Source organism: Prionailurus viverrinus, chromosome B4 (genome assembly GCF_022837055.1).
Source record: "Prionailurus viverrinus isolate Anna chromosome B4, UM_Priviv_1.0, whole genome shotgun sequence".
Taxonomy (NCBI): Eukaryota; Metazoa; Chordata; class Mammalia; order Carnivora; family Felidae; genus Prionailurus; species Prionailurus viverrinus.
In genome coordinates, this window is record NC_062567.1 from 29,450,457 (window position 1) to 29,464,196 (window position 13,740).

The following is a 13,740-nucleotide window of genomic DNA, read 5'->3' on the forward strand; positions in this document are numbered from 1 at the left end:
AGTAGCATGTGATGCCGAATGTCACATGATCACAACTGAGGCAATGGTTCTTCTCTCTCTCTCACTGAGGGATTGTGAGTGGTCCATCTCCTATGCTCAGATGCTCAGTCTCAGGTTGTGGTGTTTGGCAGAAATCATTGATTTTTCAGAACGTTGAAAGGTGCCCACAACTGACACTGGTGTATTTTTTGTCACTTCAAGCACCTATAGTCAGTCTTTGCTTTTCCATACAAGAGTAAGCTTAGGAATACTTTGCTTCATTCTAGGTCAGGCTGTCTGCAGATATAGACCCTTTCCTCCACTGCCTTATTGCCAGGGACATTATATACAGTATATGACAAGAGTTTATTAATACTGTACGGTAGTCAACATCCATGCGAGTGTATACAATGGCTCCCATTCAGAAAAAGATTCCATTGAGGCAACAGATAGCAGTGATTCTGTTAGTAAGAGTGAAAGTTGTCCTATACGATAAACTTCCTCTCTCTTATCTCCCTCACACTATCCATGAAGGTTTTCAAAGTTAAGTGCAGGTTAATTTGTTTATTTTTCTTTATATTTTCTTTATTATTTTGTATTATATTGTGGTATTGTAATCATTTTTATATGAATATTTTTGAGTTGTGGAATGAATTATCTTAGTTTCCATTATTTCTTATGGGGAAATTAGCTTTGATATACAAGTGCTATGGGTTACAAGCATGTTTCTGGAATGAATTATGCTCACAAACCAAGGTTTTATTGTACATTGGGCATATTGTGATTATCTCAGGGTTAGAGTTTATGGATTCCAAAAGGGCATACCTGAGATTTAACAAAACACTTGACCAGTGAAGTGGGTTCCCTGGTCACTATGAAGTTTGAGATCACTATGAAGTCCCAAGTGGGGATAATCTTTTCTAGTAGGATTTTAGCCACAGAAGTAGCAGTAGCTTACCTACAAGGGAAAGCTTGAGTCCAGTGATAAAACATACAAACCATTACCAACATATATTTATATCCATGAAATGGGGGAGGTTGAATAAAATTCATTTGCCAAAACTTGAATGCTCCATTAGGTGATTTAAAGTGTCCAGGAGCAGTGAAGACAGCTTTTCCTGAATTGTATTTCAGGCAGGTGGGGCTAGTAACACAGATACTTTTTGCAACGTTATTAATATCTTGCTAATAATTTTTTGGTGTATAAGAGTTATCATTTTATCAGTAGACCAATGATTTAATGCGTGTACAATAGTCAGTAATGGGAACTCAAGAGTCTCTGGCAGGACTGGCTTATTATTTGGCCCAAGTCAAGGTTTTTTTTTTTTAAATTATTGAACCAATAATTCCTTTTCTGCCAATTGTTGTGCATCTTCAGTCAATTTTTTCTTGATTATCATTTGGGGGATCATCCCTTAGGACCATAACAAAAGTTTGGTTGTTAGTTCTTTTAAAAGCAGCATTCTTTCCAAAATCATGAGCTACTCCAAAGGTATACTTACTATCAGTATAGATATTTGTAGTTTTGCCTTTGGCTAAAATGCAGGCCCAAGCAAGAGTGTACAATTCAGCCTGTTGGGCCAAGGCAGCCAAGGGCAAAGGTGATGCCTTGATGAATTCAAAAGGAATTGCAATAGCACACTCAGCATAATATGTACCATATCCTTTTACCTTAAAAAAAATCAGTAAACCATGAAAAGTAATTGTTACCCAAATGAGTTTTCTGTAAATCAAGGGAGTCAGGAAGTGACCTGTCAGAATCAGTCAGGAGGAGTATTGCCCTTAAAGGAAGGAAGATGGGTGGCAGAATTAGGATGTGAGAAGTTGTGTGAGAAGTGATTAGCAAGAAGATTTCATAGTTGGTGGGTGAGATAATGGCTGAAAAGTGTTAAGTGTGATAAGTGTTCAGGAGTGATTCAGAGTGCAGAGTTCTACTATACAAGGTACAAAAATGGTCAGAGGGGAGCCCATGACTATCTCTTCAGTGGCTTTGACTTCAGTAGCAGGAATGCCAATGAGGCAAGCTTGGGGGGTATCCTTGTGCCAAAGGGTCTAACTATTGGCTATACCTTATGGGTGGATGGTAGTTCCCATGTTATTGGGTGAGTATTCCAAGGGCATTCCCTTTCCTTTCACATTCAAAAAGGAAAAAGGGAAGTTTATAATTGAGATGTCCAAGGGCAGGGAGATTTATCAAGATTTCCTTCAGTACTTTCCTTCCTGATCTTCCCAAATAATAGGGCCAGGGCCTACCCCCCCTCCCTCCCCCAGTCTATTTTAGTTTTGGGTTTGGGGAAACCTATTTGAATCTAAATGTAGCCCTTGTTCTGAGATCAGGTGTCCCAAATATTAAATCCGACATTGAGCAAATTTGAAATTTTTCTGAGGAGACTCTATATCCCTTTAAATCTAAATCCCTCTAGATCCCACCAGGATCTCTGGGCTCAAAGTTTTAACAGGTGGATGCTATCTTCCTGTGAAGAGGTGTGAGAAGGGGAGCAGAGAAGCAAGTGGTCTACATATTGTAATAAAGTAGAGCCTCCAGGTAACTTTGTATCATCTCAATCCACTTTTACGGTGGGGAGAAGTAGGTATGACTTTCAGTAAAACCCTGAGGCATTACTATCCAGGTGTATTGCTTTTCTTCCCAAGTAAAGGCAAAATGATATGGGCTGGCCTTCACCTTGGGGCAGGGGATAATGAGGCCTTGAGCCTTATCATCTTCTATTATGGGCTTGATGCCTTACAGCTGATCCCATAGGGACAGATGGTTAGTATTTCTAACATTAGCTCTAGTGTCAGAGATGGGACAGAAAAATGATGTGGGTCATTTATTTACTCAGTTGGCTATTTTGGTTGCTGCTATCAAATTCTCAAATTATCCCCCACTTTAGGAAGAAAGAAATTCCAGCATAATATTTCTCTAAGAAATCTTGGCCCAGTAAATAAATAGGGACAGAGAAACCAAGAAGCACTATTTTAGTACTGTGAGGCAGGAGCTGCTTAATAACAGTGGTGTTGAGCACTGAGAATATAGCTCTAATGGTTCATATGTTATGAATGGAGAGTTTCATTTCCAATATGGAGAGCTCTTTCTCCAAGTTAGTTAAAACAAAAGATTGGGGAAAGTCCTTGTAGTTCTTCAGAGCCCCATAATTAGGGAAAGGCTACTTAGAGGGCTGAAGGTGCCTGGGACATTTAGGTTTCTAACAATCTTTTTCTAATGTCCTGGCTTTTTGCAATAATAACATTGACTGGGAGGGGTTTTGTTTTGTTTAAGGGCCTCCATTTGTTGAAATGGAAAATTATGGATTTCAGTGGACTACCTTTCAGTTGAATCCCTAGGGTACAGGCAAGCAGATTTGCTAAATTAACTAAATCTGGAGTGGACACAGTTTCTCATTCCATTCTGGTCTTTTTAACTGAAGGGAAAGATTCTGGTTCAATCTGTTAAAAAACATAGACTTGAGGCTACCTAAATGGATTCAACATCCATAGGAAGGCCAGAATTTTGCTTAAAACAACATGGAGTTGGTTAGAGTAATCATGCACAGACTCATTGGGCTTTTGGGTACAAGCATGAATCTTATTCAATCAAGAGGTTTTGGGAAAGCCATGGGGACTGCCAGGTGAAGTCATTTAGTAATTGCCAAGCATGATCATATAACAAGACAGGGAGTTGTCTTACATTTGCAGTTCTAGACATTTTTCAAGATCATCCCAACTAGCTGTTTTTTTCCATTGTTGGGCTTGGTCTTCCCCAATGAGCCTGTGAACTAGGTGGTACAAACTGGAGAAATCTGGTTGGTAGGTCAGGACCACTATATTAAGTTCCTCAGCAAATCTATGAGGTTCTTCAGTAACTTTAGGAAAATCTTTGACTATAGCTTGTAGTTCAGCCTTAATTTAGGGGACATAGAAAATTAGGATCTTAGCTTTAAGATCCTCAGAAGGTCTAATTTTAAAGGAGTAGGTTCTAATGGGTTCAGATGAGGAAGAAATAGAGATAGGTTCAGAGAAAAGAGAAGTTTAGTGAGAGGGTTGAAATGAAGAAGTGGAGGGTACAAAAAAAGTTCAGTAGGGGAAGAGGAAGTTTGTGTGTGTGTGTGTGTGTGTGTGTGTGCGCGCGCGCGGCAGGGTGAAGAGTCTTCTGATTCCTTTTTACCTTTTGTCAATTGTTTATTTGCCTTAGTCAAATTACCATTTAGAAATAGTTTTTGTAAAGAGGCAATTTTAGAGTCCTGAATACATTTGGAAGCCTCAAGATACTAACTTGAATAGGCATTTCATTTAGTTTGTTTTATTTTGGAGTCATGTTCTTTTAATTTTGTTCTAAAAAAAGAAAGTTTGTGGAGATTGAAAGTTCTCCATAATAACCATTAAAGTTCTAAATTGTTTTTGGTTAAGTTGATCCAATTAGTTAAAAATGTGCATCAGGAGAGAGCCTAGTTTTTTAAAAAATTTGCTGGTGTCCCAGAAGGTGTCCTGAAATAATTTGGCAGATAGGGATCCCATTACTTAAAACCCAGAGTTCAGGAAATGAAGAGTATACTCACCAGAAAGGGCAATGCCTTCATAAAAATAGATCCTGAGTAAAGTCAAACAGCTTATCTAAAAGGAGGGAGCTTGGGTCAGAGAGACTTACCAAGCTGAAAGGAAAGGGACAACTCATGGAAATGGAGAGCTCAAGAGGCTCAGATGTGTACCTCACATGATTCCAGGGGTCATTAGTTCCTCAGAGTTCATTGCATTTGGATCCCACTTCTGACACCACGTAAGGTTACCCTTAAAAAACAAAAGAGCTATCTATTTCACCAGAAAAATAAATTTATTTGAGAATAACAGAGAGCTGCAACTCAGGACAAGCAAACTATAGCAAACAATAGGCATGTCCAGAGAACAGAGGGGAGGTGTTTGCTTTTATAGGGGAAAAGAGAAAGTTGGGAGGGACTATTTCCCTGAATTCTTATTAGCTGGGAGGTTGATAGGCAAAGAAAAATAGTTCCTGCTCCCTGCTAGGGTGTGTAAAGTAAGCTTCTTTTTTGGGGTATGAGTGGTAGTGTGTGAGAGCTCCTGGTTCAGGGCTTGTTGACTCAATTGTAAATGGGGTTTTTTAATTTATTTTCACAGTTGAAAAGAATCATCATTATCCTCAAATATCTTAGCAGGGCACTGATCATCTGCTTTATATGAGATTTGCTCTTATTTGTAAAATGGAAATAAAGTTACCTACCCTTTTTTAACCAAGTCACTGTGAGAGTGATCCACAGAAAGTATTATAAAATACCTAATGCTGGAAAGTGATCCAAAGGTACTCAATGTACTGTGAGATCTTTTGATAGAAATCTTTAAATAAATTTTGCACACTGGCAAGTCTGAATTATAATTACATTGCATTATAGTTCTTGCCATGAGCACATTTATGACAAAGTTGGGGGCTCCCCAAGCACTTTCTGCATGCCAGGAATATAGAAAGCAGACTCGAGGAAACAGAGGCAAGGGATTTAGCACTCATTAGCTTTTTGAATTTATCAGAAATATGAGCTTTGAGATTTTATACCTGCCACTTTCTGCCTTCAGAAACCTAGGAGCTTATGTTCAAACTCTATGTTTGAACTTTGGAGAATGAGGTTTCTAGTCTTGTACTTGAACTGTGTAGTTGAGGACTTTCATGTAAAATACCTGTATTCAGTTGTACAGTGTGGGGTTTGTTCAAAGCAAGTGATGCTTTCTAATTTTGGGAGGATGTGCAAATCTAGGTTGAGAGAATTCTCTAAACAGGGGAAGAATATTTAGTGATATTGCTTTATATTTATATCCTAGAAAAAGACGCTATCAAGTTATGATGTTGATCTGAATCGACAAAAATGGCTCTTTGTGAAGTAATGACTTAGTTGGATCTTCAAAGAGGAGTTTCTATTTCTGAAGTATATTCCCTGTAACTTTCTGTGCCTGTCTTCACTGTCCTAAACTCTGACTGCTGTTCCCTTTTGCTTATATCACTGCTAATGTCCTAGTCTCTTGTCCACTTACCCAGTCAACAGAAAGATCTTATTTGATTGTTCCCTCTACTCTTCCTAGAAACGTTTGAGTGACTCTCAATTCCTTAGAGACTTAATTTCATCCTCTCCTGGTGTTCAAATTTCTCTGCTCTCTAGGCCTTCTCCTATGGTTGTTACCCTGTTCACCTGTGAACCTTGAGATTTAACCCTGTAGGTCTTCTCACTATTGTTCTGACACCTTTTGGGCCCCTGTTCAAGTTGTCTTCTATTTTTAAAATACCCTCCTTCCCACTTTATAACCTGCCAGATCCACTTATTCAGTTCCAATCTCTGTTCCTCCCTCCCGAAGTCTTCTTAGATCACTTTAGCAGGACTGAACTCCAGACCTGCCATACATCTTGCCATCTACCTTGTACCTGAGCTTTCCTTTATGTGTCAGTTTTCCTAAATAGGCTAAAATCTAAAAGAGTGGAATTGTGTCTCATTCATGGGTCATTTGTTACCCTATGGACCCAAAAGTGCAGTGGATGGGCAGAGAGAAAGCGAGAGAGAGAATCCCAAGCAGGCCCCATGCTGTCAGTGTAGAGCCCAATGCGGGGCTTGAACTCATGAACAGTGAGATCATGGCCCGAGATGAAGCCAAGAGTCAGATGCTTAACTGACTGAGCCATCCAGGTGCCCCCCACGACATTTTTTAAAGGAATAATTTACATACTATGGAATTCATCCATTGTAAGCATACAAGATTTTTCTGCAAATTTGTAGAGGTGCAGAACCATCACTGCAATGCAGTTTTAGAACACTACCCATTACCCACCAAATTTCCCTCGAGCCCTTTTGCAGTCAGTCTTTGCTCCCACCCTATATCCCCCAAGTCCTAGAAATCCACAGATCTGATTTCTGTCTCTAAAAACTTGCTTTTTTTATGGACATTGCCTATAAAGCACTTATACTATCTATCTATCTATCTATCTATCTATCTAGTCTTTTTGTGAACTTACCATGATGTTTTGAGGTTCATCAATGTTGTAGCATGTGTTGGTATTTTGTTCTTTTTCATTGCTGAATAGTATGGATATGAAACTTTTTAATCTTTTCACAGGTTGATGATTATTTGGGCTGTTTCCAGTCAGTAGCTATTATGACCACTGCTGCTATGAATATTGGAACACAAGTCCTTGTATAGACGTATTTCCTTTCCACTGGGTGGAAATTGCTGAAATACAGTGGAATTGCTGAAATACATGGTAATGTTCTATTTAGCTTTTTAACAACTGCCAAACACTTTTCCAAAGTGTATGTATAATTCTACATTCCCATCAGCAATTAATGAGGGTTTAAGTTTCTCTACATCCTCATTAACAGTTGACATTGTCTGTCTTTTTGAATATTGTTATTCTAGTGGATGTATAGGAGTATTCTCATGATAGTTTTAATGTGTATTTCTGTAATGCTTAATGATGTTGAACATCTTTTCATGTGCTTATTACTTATGTATATGTCTTTTTTGGTGAAAAATCTATTCAAGTCTTGCTCATTTAAAAAATTGAGTTGTTTTTCTTCTTATATTGAGTTGTAAGTATTTATGTATTTTAAATTCAAGTCCTTTATCAGATGTATGAGTTAAAAATATCTTCTACTAGTCTGTGGCTCATCTTTTTATTTTCTTGTGTCTTTAGAGGCAAAATATTTTTAACATTAATGAAGTCCAATTCAACACTTTTTCTTATGACTGTACTTTTAGTGTTGTACCCCAACCCTTTTGCCTAAGCCAAGGTCACAAAGATTTTCACATGTTTTCTTTCAGTAGTTTTATAACTTAAAACTTACTTTAGGTTTATGATCCAATTTGTATTATTTTGTGTATACTGCCAGGTAAGAGTCCAAGTTTCTTTTTTTCTTTTTCTTTTCTGCATATCGATACCCAGATGTCCCAGCACCACTTATTGAAAACACTACCAGTTCTGCATTGAATTGTCTTGGTATCTTTGTCAAAAATTAATTGGCCATAAATGTAAGGGTTTGTTTGTGAACTTTTAATTGTGTTCCATTGATCTATGACTATCCTTACACCAATATCTCACAATTTTGATAACTGTAGCTTTATAGTAGGTTTGGAAATTGAGTCAACTTGGAATATGTGGAGACCTTATCAGGGCCCAATGCCTATTTCACCTCCTGGAACTCTCTGTTAAGTCTCTGAGTAGTCTCCTGGCTAACTGTTTGCTTTTACCATGACTGCTCCTTAGAAAAGTAGAGCTATTATCCCTCTCTGTTGGCCAGGTGTAGCTATATAATTGTCATGTCCTAGTGGGATGAAAATGCAAGGACTCTTGATCAAAAATTATGACTCCTTTCATTTCTGCTGGTTTAGATGGGATAGGCTGTATTACTGTGTTTATTATATTTTAATTATTTATTTATTATATTTTTAAAAGCACACCCTAGATCATACATTTGTCTAATGATATTTACAGTTTTTAGTATTTCTTTCCTCCTTTTCAACATGACACTAAACACCACTCCCTAACCCTCCTTTTATGGCTGTTACCTAGGGTTTTGTTTTGATGTGTTTCTTTAATACAAAAAGAGTTAAATTCATTTTTTTCCATTAAATTTTAACTTAATTAACTGGTATGCTTTTATCATATGTTGCACTCAATATTATTTTTTATATACTTTAAAAAATTTTGTTAAGTTAGGGTTTAGGGAGATAAACTCTTAGTTTTTGCATGTCTGGAAGTACCTGTATTTTGCTCTTAATTTTGAGAGATTGGTATAAAAAAAATCTAAATTGGGGGTTGCTTTACTTTATTTCTTTTGTATCATTGTCTTCTGAAATCTATTGTTGTTGATGTAAGTCTAATTATTTTTCCTCTGTAGGTAATTGTATTTTCTCTCTGGTGGCTTTTAAAATTTCTATCATTAACGTTTCTTATAATGTGCTTATCTTTATAAGCAGTAAGCTCCTTGACATTGGTTTTGGTGATGATTTTTTGGATTGGACACCAAAAGCAAAAATAAACAAGTGGGAATGCATCAAACTAAAAAGCTTCTGCATAGCTAAGGGAAACCATCAACAAAAGGAAAAGAAAATATTGTATAAAAGAAAATATTTGCAAATCATATATCTGATAAGGGGTTAATATCCAAAATATATAAAGAAGACCTACAACTCAATATCAAAAAAAAGCCAAATCTGATTAAAAAATGGCATAGGATCTGAATAGACATTTTTTCCAAAGAAGGCATACAGAGATGGTCAACATGCTCATGAAAAGGTCCTCAATATCACTAATCATCATCAGAGAAATGCAAATTGAAACTAGAAGGAACTATTACCTCACATTTGTTAGAATGGCTATTTTCAGGCTCATTCCTGGTTGGTATTTATTTATTTATTTATTTATATTTGTCTAGTCTTTCTCTGTTCCTACTCCTATTTGTCATTGGTATTTCGATTTTCTCCACCAGGATCTCTGGGCCACAGTCCATACTAGATTTTATAAAGTAATTTTGGGGAAACTTATCTCAAGTCATAGTAAGGATATTGCAGATTCAGTCACTGAGTCAGCAGGTGGCTTGTTTAATTTTTGGCCATGAGGCTGTATCTAAGCCTTCCAATCTTTCTAGGGCTGTAGCTTGTTCAAATCTGGTATTTTAGGAAACATTCAGTCTTGTTTGCCTATATGCCAGCACAGAGCACCAAAGTAGCCTCTGGGTTCAAGCTTCACCTTGACTAGTTATGTGACATAAAAAACACCTGGTTTTATCTAACCCACAGGAACTGTGGGTTCCTACCTACCACCAGCAGGTTTGTGGCTTTAATCAGACTTACTGTTTTACTTCTCTCTTCTGTGGATATTTTTCTCTTATTTTTGAAAGTGGTTCTTTTTTTTTTCATTTTAAGTTCTACATTTTATTTATAATTGCTATGTGTTTGAAAGAGAGAGTATACTTAAAAGTGTGAATCACCATGCTGTTGTGACTAGAAGACTAAAAAAAACTTCTAATGCCTATTTATCCCTTTCAATATTCAGTTAAGAGGCACTCCCGATTTAAGCTTCTTTAACACTCTCATTGTCTCTACAGCTTTTTAAAAAAAGATTAATCTGTATTCTGTCTTATGAAGTCTTTTCTGTTCTTATCTTGATATCAACTATTTTCATTACAATAATGTTTTTGTCATTTCTTATCTTCCCAACTGGATTATGAGTTTCTTAAGTGCAAGGAGTATATTTTACTTGCTTTATTACTCTACAGCGCATAGAATAAAGCTTTGAGTTGATGTTCTCTATGATTCTGTGCATTGATTATTCTACATAAAGAGCATGTGTTAATGAGTTCTACTTAGGGAAACCATTTGATCAGGACACAGTCTCTAGATGTGGGGAAATGAACTTTTTTTGGTGTTAGAGGTAAGGTACCCTGGCATTAACTTTCTTTGATCAAATCCTATTGATGAGGTGAATTTACATTGAATTCTGGAACCACGTGGCATTTGACCTGGGCTTTATGAGGCTTTTTTCCTGACCCCTCTATCAGTTAGATTGTGTTTGGTTGCTAGAAACTGAAACTCAAAACACAGTAGTTTGAAAAAGTAAGGGTTATTTTTCTCCCATAAGAAGTGGGAAATAAGGCTAGACATGTACAATGCAGCCAGGGTTGATATGGCAGCTCAAAAGTACTGAGAGAGACTCACATTCTTCAATTGACCTCCTCCTCAACCTTGGTGGATGTATTCCTTCCAGACTGTGTTAAAGTGGCTGCCATATCTCCTGCCCTTGTTGATGCCTTCAAGATAGAAATGAGAAGGAAGCAAAAAGGACAAAAGGCCTATGTCAAGTTTCCTTTTTGATCAGGAGAGTAAAGCTTTCCAGAAGTGCCACCCAGAGACTTCTACTTACATATCACTGGCCAGAACAGTCATAGTGAGTCTAGGGAGATGTTTATTTTTAGCTGGACACATAGCTACTGTATAAAAATAAAGAATTTTATTAGTATGAATGAAGGGGAAATCAACAGTATGTAGGCAAATTACAGTGTGTACAACCCCTAACGCTTGTTTTATAGATATGGACCCCACCCCCCCGCCACCCGCCACCAACCAAGGGATTTTAAAGAGTTTTCCAGTGGATGGTAAGGAGGATAGATCGTAGGTGGGTGAGATAGTGGGCAGATAGACTAGTAAGCTACTGATGCAGGAATCTAAGTGAGAAGTTTGTGGCAATTATGGTTAAGGGGTGGAAGCAGAATTCAGATGATATTTAGGAATTAGAATGGATAGGATTTTGTGACAGTCCTAAAACTAGGAACAATTTTCTTTCACTGTTAGATTTTGATGAGTTAAAAAATTCAAAACCTCTTATTTTTCAGCATTAGGGAAGGATCTGCATTTACATATTTTAAATAGGGGTAGAGGGAATTGGTACAAGCCAGCCTGAAATTTCAGGCATCAATAAACCAAAAAGTTGTCTGGCATTTTAAAATAGGAGATGCTATATAAGGGCTTCAAATGTTGTAAAAATTGAGCTGAAAACATTGTGAGAACAATCTTCCTTTTTAGGAATTTGGAGTCAAAGCAGCACATATTGACTAATTTGAAAAGAACTGAAATGCTATTATAAAATTCACAATCAGTTTTATGTAATAACACTGTTCTTGTTTGGACCAAGTCACTCATCCTGACTCTATATTGGGAATAATGATGGGTGTCATGTCATCTTTTGGCTAAATCAGTAAGAAAAGCTTGAATTTCTAGGTTTAAGAAAGCAATGGGTTACCTTCTGAAGGCTACTACTACTGAGCTGTCATTTGAAATGCCAGCACCTCTCTCAGCTATAGGTCAATGGGAAGTCTCACATTTTCTTTTGACCATAGAACAAAGCAGCAAATATTAACATGCTTGGGAATGATTATAAGAGCTGAATACTATGAGTTTGACTATTTCAAGAAGATAAAAGACTGGTAGTCTTAGGGTGTGGATTATATTTCCCCAAATCTTTTTCATTTACAAGGTATGGTCTAAGACAATGGAAATACAGAGTTAAATTCAACATTAAAGTGCTACATGACAAGATTGTAACTGGTATGAAAAATGAAACCTTAGGAAAATTGAAGATTAGAAGGGGTCTTATAGGCCAAGGAGAGGAAGCAAGTTTGATTGAATTTATGTACTAGCTACATGACCCTGAACTTCTGGAGGTTTCCACATATAGTCATTAGTCATGGTAAAAGAAACAGATCATCTGGATGTTTGGCTTATAGTTTTACACCTCACTAGATATTATTGTGTGTTCTTACTGGAACACATATCTGGAATTTCAGCCATGATGGAAGCTTTTTTTTTTTTTTTTTTTAATGGTAAAGTAAAAGCCTAAGCAAAATGAGAGCTTTGTAATTTATTCTTCAAACATTTTGGAGCTTATGGTAAAGATTTTTACATTACAATGATGTCTATAGAAAAAAAATTAATTCACTTAATTTCTTAAAAGAAATCTTTTAATGATATAGGTCAAAATAAAAATGTGACTTTCTTAGGTATACATTGTTCATCCTGGTATTTGGCTTCAGTTGTGCACATAATATCTTTTCTGCTATGATTGGCATCATTCTACCTTGTTAGAATTCATGGAGCTATAGAATGGGAATGTAGTCTTCTATGGTCTGAATATTTGTGTGCCCCCAAAATTCATGAAGTGAAGTCCTAATCCCCCAAAAGTGATGGCATTAAGAGGTGAGGTCTTTGGGACATGCTTAGGTCATCAGGGTGGAGCCTTCATAAATGGGACTAGCATTCCTATAAAAGATACCCCACAGGATTCCCTAGCTCCTTCTACCATGTGAGAACAGTGAGAAAGGGCTGTTTATGAACCAGGGAGAGGACCCTCACAAGAACTTGACCATGCTAGTGCCTTGGATTTCCCAGCTTCTAGAATGGAAATAAATTTATATTGTTTATAAGCTACCCAGACTGTGGTATTTTACAGCATCCTGAACAGGCAAAGAGTTTGAATGACAAACCTAGCGCAGTGTATATTATTATTTTTCTTCCCAGAAAGTAACATTCCAAAGATGATGGTTTCACTTGATGAATGGATATACAAAGCAAAATCATTATGCCCCTAAATGTAAATAATTTTCTAGGATATACTTCAAAATTTTAAAGTCAAATGGTAAATACAGCTGTCATGTGTGTGATTCTTTAGAGATAAAACTTTTCTATAAACATTAGTAATTGCAATGTTTTGCTGAGAAAGTTGTGTTAACTTGTGACTCTAATTATTGAAAGCATTAATTACCTTACATAATTCTGTGACCTGAAAGCTAGGGCAGAGTATAATTTTGATTGTCAGTACAGTATAATTCTTTGAGTTGGTCTATTTCTAATGGGGAAAATGATTTAAATGATGCGATTTTTAATTTGTATTTATTTATTTTTATTTTTTTAGGAGAAGGAAGTTTCTTAATGGTTGTTTAGAACAATTTACTGACTTGAAACTGAAACTCAGAGCATTTGACTTATCCATGGCTTGAACATCTTTTTAGTTTGCCAGGTCTATAGGATTCTACAAAGAATAAAGTATTGCATTTAAAGAACGTAATTGGGAATAATTTTTAAGTGTTCTGATATGTGTGGTGATGGCATCTCTATTAAAAATTATTGTTTTTATCTCTTCACCATATCTTTTCTCTTTCTTATAAAGAAGCCATTTCATGTGGGTGCAGGCTGTGGGGGGGGGGTGGTTGACCTCTCTGC